Source organism: Lonchura striata, chromosome 3, assembly GCF_050655825.1.
Source record: "Lonchura striata isolate lonStrDom1 chromosome 3, ASM5065582v1, whole genome shotgun sequence".
Classification (NCBI taxonomy): Eukaryota; Metazoa; Chordata; class Aves; order Passeriformes; family Estrildidae; genus Lonchura; species Lonchura striata.
In genome coordinates this window covers 75,232,537-75,243,201 of record NC_140705.1, presented here as the reverse complement: position 1 = coordinate 75,243,201, position 10,665 = coordinate 75,232,537, and positions in this window count along the sequence as shown.

Below are 10,665 nucleotides of genomic sequence, written 5' to 3'. Positions count from 1 at the left end.
TCTTAGGGGAAACATCCCCAATTCCTGTTCCTTTTTCCTAGTCTGACTTCTAGTTACCCTACGATTGTTTTCCCTTGTTCCTCCACTCTCTGCCTCATCATCAGAGTCTGAAGGAGCCGTGGGGACCCCGGGGCCAACCGGGTCCGCAGGCAGCTGGGGATATATATTTTGACTAGCAGGGGGTGGGAGTGGAGGAATATATGGAGGAGGAACGTAGGGGGGCATATTATCTTCCTCCTTGTTTTTCTTGTTCTTTTCCCTGGCTGATAAGGCAAATAGTTTTGTCCTTGTCTCCCCAACTGTCCACAGGGAAGCATATTCGCTCTCTTCTGAATCAAAGGCTTCCTTTGAGTTAACATATATATTTAGAGCCTGACAAATCCAATCCTCAAAGGACCCGAATACCGGCCAATACAAATGGTCTCCCCTAATTTGTTTCCCCCCCCACACTTCCATACAATAATGTATCATTTTAACTTTGTCTTTCCCTTTTCTAGATGGGAAAGCATCCCAATTAATTATCATCAAACCCAAGGGGCTATCCCTGGGAATCTGGGGAAGCTTAGCATGGGTCCCCTCTCCCATGGGACCAGAGGGCTTGCTTTTCCTCTGTCCCATCTTCCGGAGTGCACTCAATTTCTCACACACGTGCTCCCCTGGTTCGTGGCCCAGCCCCTCGCGGGGAATGGAAAACGCACTAATACAGAGTCTGCACTCACTTGGTCTCTACGAGACCTCTCACACACAGCACTCCGGGAAAACCACCCCAAACCGAGCAGGAAACCGGCCTATACTCACGCGTCCTGCGTCTTCGCTGGTTCTTCGTGCACAAAGATTACAGGGGTAACCGGTTCTCCTTTGCCCGTTACTCAATTTAGGTTTGTCGGTGGAGAGTGATCAGAAAGCCTGGGGCAGCCGGGCCGCCATAAGGGCAGGGCGCCTCCCGATCGTCCCGTAGCGACTGATCTACTTCTCCATCCGAGTCACGGCACCAAATTGTTATAAATTGTGACACGGCAATTTGAAGTGTCTTAATTCAATAAAGCAATTTTATTTAAAACAGCAAGCGAGTAAGGCAGGCAAAGCACAGCGCTGGGCGGCCGGGGAGTCTCCTGCTCCACCAACGGCGCACAAAAATGTTCTGTCCCAACCTTCCTTTTATCCCCCCCCTTCTCCTTGCAGGCGTGACTCTCCAGATGTAGTCTGAGTCTGGTCGTTGTGATAGCTTCTAAGTCTCTTCTTTTGAGATGCAGCAAGCAGACCAGATACACATACCCAGGACTCTAATCTCAACCTCCTTATCACCTTGTAAGCAAATAAGCATTTCAAAGACACACCAGTACATTCTTATGCAAACCAAGGTAATCGAGCATATCACAGTGAACAAATGATCTTCCACTTATCTCAGATCTCACACACCAAATGCAGTGCAGGAGGAGTATGAAATACAAATTATTATGCCAGCAAAGGGCTAGTTTTACTGAAGCAGCAAGCTGGATCTAAGCTAGTTAAGTTTGTTTATTCCATTTACAGCGCCTCTTCACCCTTCATCAAATCTCTGTTGTTACTATTTTTATTACATGGATGTAAACTGTGATGGCAGGAATGTGCCAGCCACAAGCAAAACCAGGAAGACAGAAGTAGATGCAGGCAAAGATGAATAGGGGGTCTCTGCCCTACAGCACCAACTACATCACAGGAAGCTTGGCAGGTGCTAGGGAAATGCATGAGAAAAGTAGAGGATGCCAAAAGGTTAGCAAGCATTTGAGGGAAGCTGAGATCTACAGATCTTTGAGAGCAGGAGCTGTCTTATTCATAGTGCATGAGAAATTCTGGGTAGGGCAGAGCTACCAAAGCAGCTCTGAAAATACAGAGTCTCTGTGCACAGCAGTTTGGCTGCTGTCATTTGTTTTATTAGGTCTTTTTCTTTTAACTTTAGCCTTTTCAAACTCTGTTGTCTCATTGAGCACTGAGCTGGGTGTGAAGACTATTGCCGTATGGAATTCTTTGTAGCTGCAGAACACGGGAAGAGGAAGTGAGGGATAAAACACATCCAAGCCCTGACTGGATACAGGAAAGACTTGCTCCCACTCCTGCTGACTATGCAATTAAAGCCACACAGAGTCTACCAGGGCCTCATAGAGCACTATGATAGAGGCTGGGCATATCCAACAGCTTCTAATTAAACCAAAGGCAGGTTTGTCCAGTCATGGGAAAGAGAGTGTGGGGAAAAAAATCTGTCAGACCCTTAGCATGAAATCACACCAGCTGCAACATTTCTGGAGAAGAGCAGGGACTTTGTCAACAGATAGCCAAAAAAGCCATCTGAGGAATAATTATAATGTGACAATAAATTACTGACTGGTCTGAGGTTTGGTTATCCCAGGCACTCTGCATCTGGTACAATGGTAAAACTGATTGGAAAACTGCTCTTCCCCAGTATTCCTATGCAAGTATGTGCAGCTTCCTTATTATTACCTAGATGCTCTACAGCAGGCTGGAGAGAAATAGCAGTTTTGAATCAGTTCATAGAATGGAACATAAGCTATGTGGAGACATAACCAGTGACCTTTTGACCATGTTCAGTGGTTTTTAATACTGTGCTGGAATGTACACTGAACAAAGAGAACAGTTTCTATGAAAACAGGTGCAATTGAACAGGTCAACCAAATACTGCTGAACAAAATAGTAATGCTGCTGAGATTCCTGCCAGACCCCCTGGGTGGGAGCTTTCAGAGGAAGCTATCTCTTGCATAAGATACAGTTAATTCCTGTGGCACCCTATAGCTGAATGACCTGCCATCAAAAGCTGTCCTTCTCCTCTGGCATGCAGGAAGATTGTCCTTTCCCATTCATATGTACACTAGAAACTCGTGGAGTTTGCAGGAACTCACTCTGAAGTGTGTTGTTTTTTTTTTTTAACTCTCGAACAATATCCGAATTACATTGCAGAGCAGAAACAAACACAGCAGTGCAACACTCAAAACTATTCAGCAATTTCCCTCACAAGTTAGGAAAGTGCACCTCTTACTAAAGAAAAAGAATGTCTGTTACCTTTATTCAGCCCACCCAAGGGAGTATCCTGCTGGTAAAATCCCTGTCTGTGGGCCCATAAGCTTCTCCCTTTTAAACTTCTTTTCTTCAAGGTTTGCTTTTTTGTTTTTACTCTAAATTACATCATAGGGCTTCAAAAACTGAGTGTGTGTTCATACCAGAGTAAACGTTATTGTAAATTTAGTTACTTACACATTTAGTATCAGCAAATGAAATGAGATACTGCACTTCATGCTTAAAGTCTACTTTTCACATGGATGTTTGCAATAGGAAATCTGAGTTCACTGCATGCAGTTGTGTGTTTGGGTAAATCTACAGAGATAAATTACAGGTGGTAATTCAGACTACTGCAAACAGTATGAAAACAGAGCTGTTATGTGAAAGAATAGTCATACTTGTGGGGAGTCACTGTAAAATAGATACTTTTCCTGTTGATAGAATATATATGGGACTAGTAGACATCCAGGCTACCAAAGACATACTTTCCCTTTCCAATGAACAGTTTTATATAGGTAAAGAATGGCGCAATGGTCATGCCTTGGATTTTGTACAAAAATCAAAATCTGAGATTTTTTCTTTTTAACTTTTTGTTCCTTTTACCCTGAATTAAAGGATGTCTGGTATTTAAAAGTCATTCAGAGAGAAAGTGTGTTTTGCCTTTTTTTAATTTCTTCTTTCCCCTAAGGAAAGAATGGAAGTTTTCATTCCTTTTGTTTTGGAGCAGTGTAAAGTCATATGAGAAACACCCATTTTAAAAATCAGCTGAGCTTTTCAAAGCCTGTGAAAACCAATTATGTGCAAAATCCCTTTGATTTGATTTAAGTGACTACATAAGGTTCACAGGAATGGTAATCTGGCCTATTTGATTCTTAAACAGACTATTGAGCAAAACAGTAACTAAATGCCCAAAGAGAGAGGGACACAGCACTATGTGCTAAAGTCTAAAAAGGTAGATGCTGCAACTTTCCAGACATGTTTAAGTATTACTGAGTTTTTGCAAGTCTGTTCAAGATATAGTGTCTTCTAAAGTAAAAAATACTTCATTATGTCTGCAAAAATAGAGGAAGAAAGAAAAGCACAAGTCCAAGGGATTTTTTAATGTTACAATTTTTGATTTATAGATTCCTGTTTTATTTCTTTATTCTTAGATTAATCTAGGATTTGGAGATTATTTACAGCATCACAGCTCTATACTGTGCATATACTATGGCTTGCCCTTACTTGTATCATCTGTACATTTATGTGCTATGTCTACCCTGAAATTTATTACAAGCAGTGCCAACACACTCTAAGTAGCTTCTTAATAAAAATCCTCCCGAATATTCTTTCATTTCTTCTAACAACTCCTTAGATAGCTCAGTGACAGCCATATACAATCGAGAGAAGCTATCCACACCCTCAGAAATCACCTTTGTCTAATCTGATGTTACTTATTCAAAAGTCAGGTATTGCCGAACTGAGTCATTTTGGCTTCCCACAGTCAGTCCTTCCCGAAAGCAATTCAGCCCACCTATCTGAGAGACCCTGTTTGGAATGAGGTAATTTCCTTACTGGCGTCGGTGCTGTTCACTCTGCTGGCAATATGAGGTCCCTAGGAGACTGGTTTAGCTCAGATTCCTAAATTTCAGATGCCTTTAGACAGATGTAACAAATTCCTTCCTAAATCCATTGCTATTTGCCTTTAAGGCATTAGAAGAGACTTCTTCCCCTAGGTTGCTGGGAAGTTTTTAAACCTGCTTTCTTATCTAAGCATTGCTCTTCCCTTAAAACGGAAATACTTTATAGGAAACAGAATAAACAAAAAGTTCATGGACTAAAGCTCAAAAGGATTATAGAGGGATTTAGTCTGACCTCCTGCATATTCAAGCCACAGACTACACATGAGACAATAAAGATTTTTTTATTTTCTGAATGACAACATAGAAAGTGTTACTTTTAAAGAAAAGATGTCTTTCAATACAATAATGGAATAATTTTCATTGGAGTCAAATTCCTGACAACATACAACTTCACTTTATAGTCTTTATAGAAAAAACAATATATTCTTCTAGATATTTGGTTTGATCTGGCTTGAACTCACAAATGTTTACTGAAATGCTAGAGTGTAAAACACAGAGATAATTTTGGCTCCAGGTCTCTTTAAAAATCAGGTTTGTTTGGAGGAAGATTTAATTATCTGATTGCTTTTTTAAACATAGTTTTCTAACTTCTCAGATGAATATTCAAAGGAAACCACAATCCTAATCTACAGCTTTTTATTGATGGAAGCCAAGTAAATCATAGATAGGAGACTTTGTATCTCAAAGACAGCCCTTTAGCTTTACAGGAACAAGACGCTTTTCCTACGGGCATTTGAGTAAGCGAAAGCAATTAAAACTGACGGTGGCATTGTGCAGCTACTCAGGCCAAACATACAATAACTGCATTATCTACTACAATAGACACTTTATTTGTAGTATTCCTCTTGGCAATATATGTCTAGTGAAGACAGTCATTGTCCTAGCTGCCTTCCTTTCAGTCTTGTGTAAGTCTGTATACTTACATTATACACAGTAAACACTTTTATATATATATATATATATATATATAGTATAGCCTTTGTAGTCTGCATACAGACTACAGACTAAAAATTTCGTATACCTGGAAAGCTGATGTGATCTGAATCCATAGGGAAATACAAACAGTGGCTCATTGCCACAAACTAAATTATTACAATGAATTTTATTATAAAATGTGATTTTATTCAGTGCAATTTAGGCTAAATTAGTGTTGGAATATGCAAAAAGTACTATTCTGTATCAGAGAATCAGGCAGTGTCAACCTCAAATTTAGAGAGAGGCCACTCAAGAAGCAAAGTCTGCTGTCACAAAGGAAACTGTAGGTCATGTCTCTGCTTATTAGCACATGTTGGGATGGATAGACAGACACAAGAAGGCACAGAGCTGGTTCCACATGGCATGCTCTTACCTCTGAGCCTGCAGGGGCCATCTCAGAAAAGTCTGGAAAAGCATTGTGTAAAGGGGAAAGTGGGTGAAATTAGTTCTTGAGTTACAGTATGTAATTATAGTAATGGTATAGAGGACAGTTTGTACAAAATAGATGTATTTTGTTTCTATTCTTTCTTGTGGATGTTTGTGGAGCTTTCATCTCATACCAAAGAAAAAGGGCTTGATATTCCTCCAGTTAGTAAAGGTGAAGATCACACATACCTTTGTCAAAGAGCTGAACTGATGTAGTGAGTGAGGACACTTTGGGATGGTGTTAAGTGGGGTCATTCTCCCCTGCATTACACTGCTCCAGATATCTGTGCAACCCAAGATGTGCAAGCCAAGATTGGTGGCTGCATTGCATGAGGTATTTGATTGCACTTGAAAAAAGGGACAGTGGAGGACCTGTCTGTTGCCTTTTAAGTTTGATTTCTAGTCCCAGCTGCATCCTTCTCTGCAGTAGCTTCCTTGCTTTCTAGGGAGTTAACATCAAGTGTCCCCAGATTACATATACCCAAGACAACCATACTAATGAACATGGGCTATAACAGTACATTTCTGCAGGCTGGTTGTGGTGAGGTGGCCAAACATTTTTTCATAAAAAGTTTTCTGCATGCTCTAATGTTAAATTTTATAACTTGATGATTCTTCTGGGGAAAAAAAAAAAAAAAATTCCTCAGGAGGAAAGGAAGAAAGTTCTTGACTGCAGGCACAGGACATATGGCAGGCAGGGAGGTGATGAAGGCTGGGTGGAGGGGATGGGGTGCAGGAGCAGCCCAGAGGGAAGGTGACCCCCAGGCAGCTGACACCAAAGGCTGGGCTTGGGAGAGTGCCTTTGGCTGCAGATGATGCAAATGCATTTGGGATGCTTGGCTCCTAACCCTGGCATGATTCTGTGGTGCACACACCTTCCTGACAACCACATGCTATTACTTAATGTGGGAGGCTGCTGTGATTATATGCTAACCACAGTGTTGGAAAATTATTAATCCTCCTATAATAAACAGAGCTTCAAAGTGTCCCTTTTTATCACCCTCCCTTCCTATCTTGCAGCCTGTGTCAGTCCTCTGTATTTATTTAACATCATCTGTGGAGAGTTTTTCCCCTTGATTTGTAGTAACTTAACATCAGACTTTGAAATTGTTTTCCTCTCATCTCAGCTCTCCAGGTTTTCTTCCTATTTCTGGTTTTGTAGATTTGTTCTGAAGCTCTTTTCATCTCAGGCACCTAGGAGACAACATGTGGGTTTTCAGCCTTTTGTGATTTGTGAGCTTCTAAAAATTTGTAATGTAAATTCATATGGTGGTACAGTGTAGTTAGGCCTGCTGGCATTAGGCTTGCTATTCATACTTACCTTTATTTAACCTTCTAGAAGTAGGCTGTGCTCTATAAATACTGGTTATAAAGCTGGGGTTGTAGACATACAAGTATTATATCAATTTCAGTGCCCCAGTGACAACAAGGAAACCCAGGATGAAACATAATCAAAATCATAGAATCTAAATGTAGTGTGAAGAGTTAGAAAAGCCATTATGCAATCATATCCATTTTACTAGAGGTAATTTGGACATGTACAACATAAGCCCACTTTTTTGTTAGAGGGAGTAAAAGGGTCACAAATTTCTAACAGAGAGTTAAATGTACATTTCAGATGATTAATCAGCTTTCAGGTATAAATAAGGTAAGCACAGAGGAAGCTTTCCTGAACATCTTAGTGTAACAAAAAAAATCACCAAATTATTTTCAAGAAACTCAGCCCACTCCAAAGACATATTTAATAAAACCATCCCCAAAGACATTAGCTTCAGCACATGTGATTCAAACAAAAAAGGGGAATAGTCACAGTATTAATTTTAATCATCAACATCTCATTCTTAGAAACTCTTCAGTTTTGTGACCTTTTTTCTCTGGAAAATACAGTCAGAGTCAATGACAAGACACAAAGTAGTCCAAAAACCCTTTCTGCTTTGATTCCATTTGTGGACATAATCATATCCATCCATTCCATGAACTGCCTCTTCCCAAATATCTATACATACATCTAATGCTAGGAAGATGCATGGCAAATTTCCATTTCAAGCAATAACTTCATAAACCTCAGTCCTTATGAAGAATAGAGAATTCTGTGCCAAGGTGAAATTCTGATCAGTCAGAGGTTGATAAGCACCTTGTTCTTCCACTAAAGCACAGTGGAATAGAAATACTAGGGAGACAGAAGATACCAATTTGGTTACGTTGAGCAACATAGTTAGTGAGCACACTTGGTATAGGACCAAGACAATTTTCCCTTTGGGAATGGTTTATCTTCATGTAGCCCCTCATGTAGCCATAAATTGCATCTGAGATAAGGAATTTGTTTAACTCAAATGATCTCAGAATAGGAAACTTTGTGTATGCCCTAGACATTAACTTTCTTGCCATTGAATAGGTTAAAAAGTAGCTTTCTGCATTGCATTTTTAAGATACAACCAATTTTCATCCTGACTGCAACTGTCTCTGCTCTTGTTCTTCTGTGTGTCAAGTTAAACGACACTTCTAATAAAGAACATGAAAATGAACTTCTGGGTCCCTTAATTGTATTCTTTAGGGAAAGTTAAGTAGAAAACAGGGGAAAGTGCATAAAAGCCCATACTACTGGCATTTTCTGCCAAATTCTGTACACTCAGACAGTGGTTAAACTCTTCATAATTGAACTTCTTGGCTTTCATTAGTGAAGGAGATAATAATCTTAGAAAATGTAAGATTTTATTTGTGTTTTGGCATTATAGTGGTCAGGACAGTCTTGGAGGAAAGCTTCACTGTTGATGCTACAGCTTGTCTTACAGAGTGCAAGTTTAATTTCTAGATTCCTGATGAAGCATACATCTTGTTGTCTACAGAGTCAGTGTATTCATATAATTCCATCTTGCAAATTGTAGAAGAATTTGGTGGGGTCTTAAACATAATAACACACTGCGTAAGTCAGAAGATTTAGCTTTTTAGAATAACTTTTTGTACCAAAAGTTATTTTTGTACAAAAAATACAAAATACAAATACAAAAAGGAGTGGAGAGAAAATATTGCATGTAAATGTAGGAGTGAAGGTTTGCATTAATGCATATTTCCTCAGAGCAACTTGCTAGCCTAACATATCCATCTTGGGCTGAAGAGTAGGCATCCAGAATGATTTGAAAGAGCTTTTGAGCAGATTCAGTTGCCCAAATCTACTGGAACTAAGATTCCTCATTGGGGGCTTCTAAGACTACAATTTGGGTTCAACATTACCTGATTAGTCCTGCCTGGTCAGTTTGATCTGTGGCCTTTCTCCTCTTGATTTGTAGCTTTACAGGATCAGCACACTGCTGATACTCTTTCAGTTTGTGTTTTGAAAACCAGAATAAAGATGAAATTCCATCACTTTGCAAAGCCCTAACCATTTCCCTGATTCATCACTAACACAGATGTGACATGGAAATAGCATTCTCCCCAGCCAAGACAGCCATAAACACAGTTATTTCCAAGGACCGCAACACCTTCAAGAATGAAAGTGAGGTCTGAAATCTTATTTTCCATCTATTATGCCAATCAGCCCGCTTGCTGACATCCTGAGAACAGTATGAGGAAGATAAATGAATCTGTGGAACAGCTCTAGTGACTTCCCAGGCATTGTGTCATGGGTGAATTTGATGCGCTCCACCCCTAGATGCAAATGCTGAGACTGGACAAACACTAGAATGCATGGGGAAAAAAAAAAATCAGTATTAGTTAATGAAAGTCTCCAGGCTTTATTATCATGATAACACACAGAATTAATAGAACTGATAGAAGCTGGACTTCTGCTCATTTCAGCTGTTATTCTGTTGATGTTCTGCATTGCAATATAAGCAGCATACTGTGATGGCTTCAATACGTAAGCATATATACCAAAAATCAAGCCTTAGCTGAGCATTTTCCTGTTGATCACCCTTCATCTGTAGTGATGTATCACAGTAGTTGTGTGTACAGAGTAGCAGCTAATGGTGGAACTCCAGGTTTCCTTATAAGATAGAAAAAGAAAGAGAAAGAAAGAAAGAAAGAAAGAAAGAAAGAAAGAAAGAAAGAAAGAAAGAAAGAAAGAAAGAAAGAAAGAAAGAAAGAAAGAAAGAAAGAAAGAAAAAGAAAGAAAGAAAGAAAGAAAGAGAAAGAAAGAAAGAAAGAAAGAAAGAAAGAAAGAAAGAAAGAAAGAAAGAAAGAAAGAAAGAAAGAAAGAAAGAAATGAAGATAGATAGATAGATAGATAGATAGATAGATAGATAGATAGATAGATAGATAGATCGATCATGGGAAAACTGCCTGGATTCTGTATTGGTGTCATTGGATGTTTGCATTCCTCACAGGCAAGTTTCAGACAAAGGATTCCTTGTTTTCCAGAATAATGATGTTCTTCCCTTCACATGGTCATTCCAGCTGCTGATGTCAGGGCAGCTTCCTTGGGAGCATGTTCAATGAGGAGGACTGAGTTTGTGATGAGGGAGCAATAGGAACTACATTTCTGCAGGAGCCAAAGGCTTTGCTGTGGTGTGAGGGCAGAGGTGGGGGTGCTGTACTTAAAAGCTGAGCTGCTCTCTTTTACTGAGCACAGCTGGAGTGAATCCTTCAGCCTCAG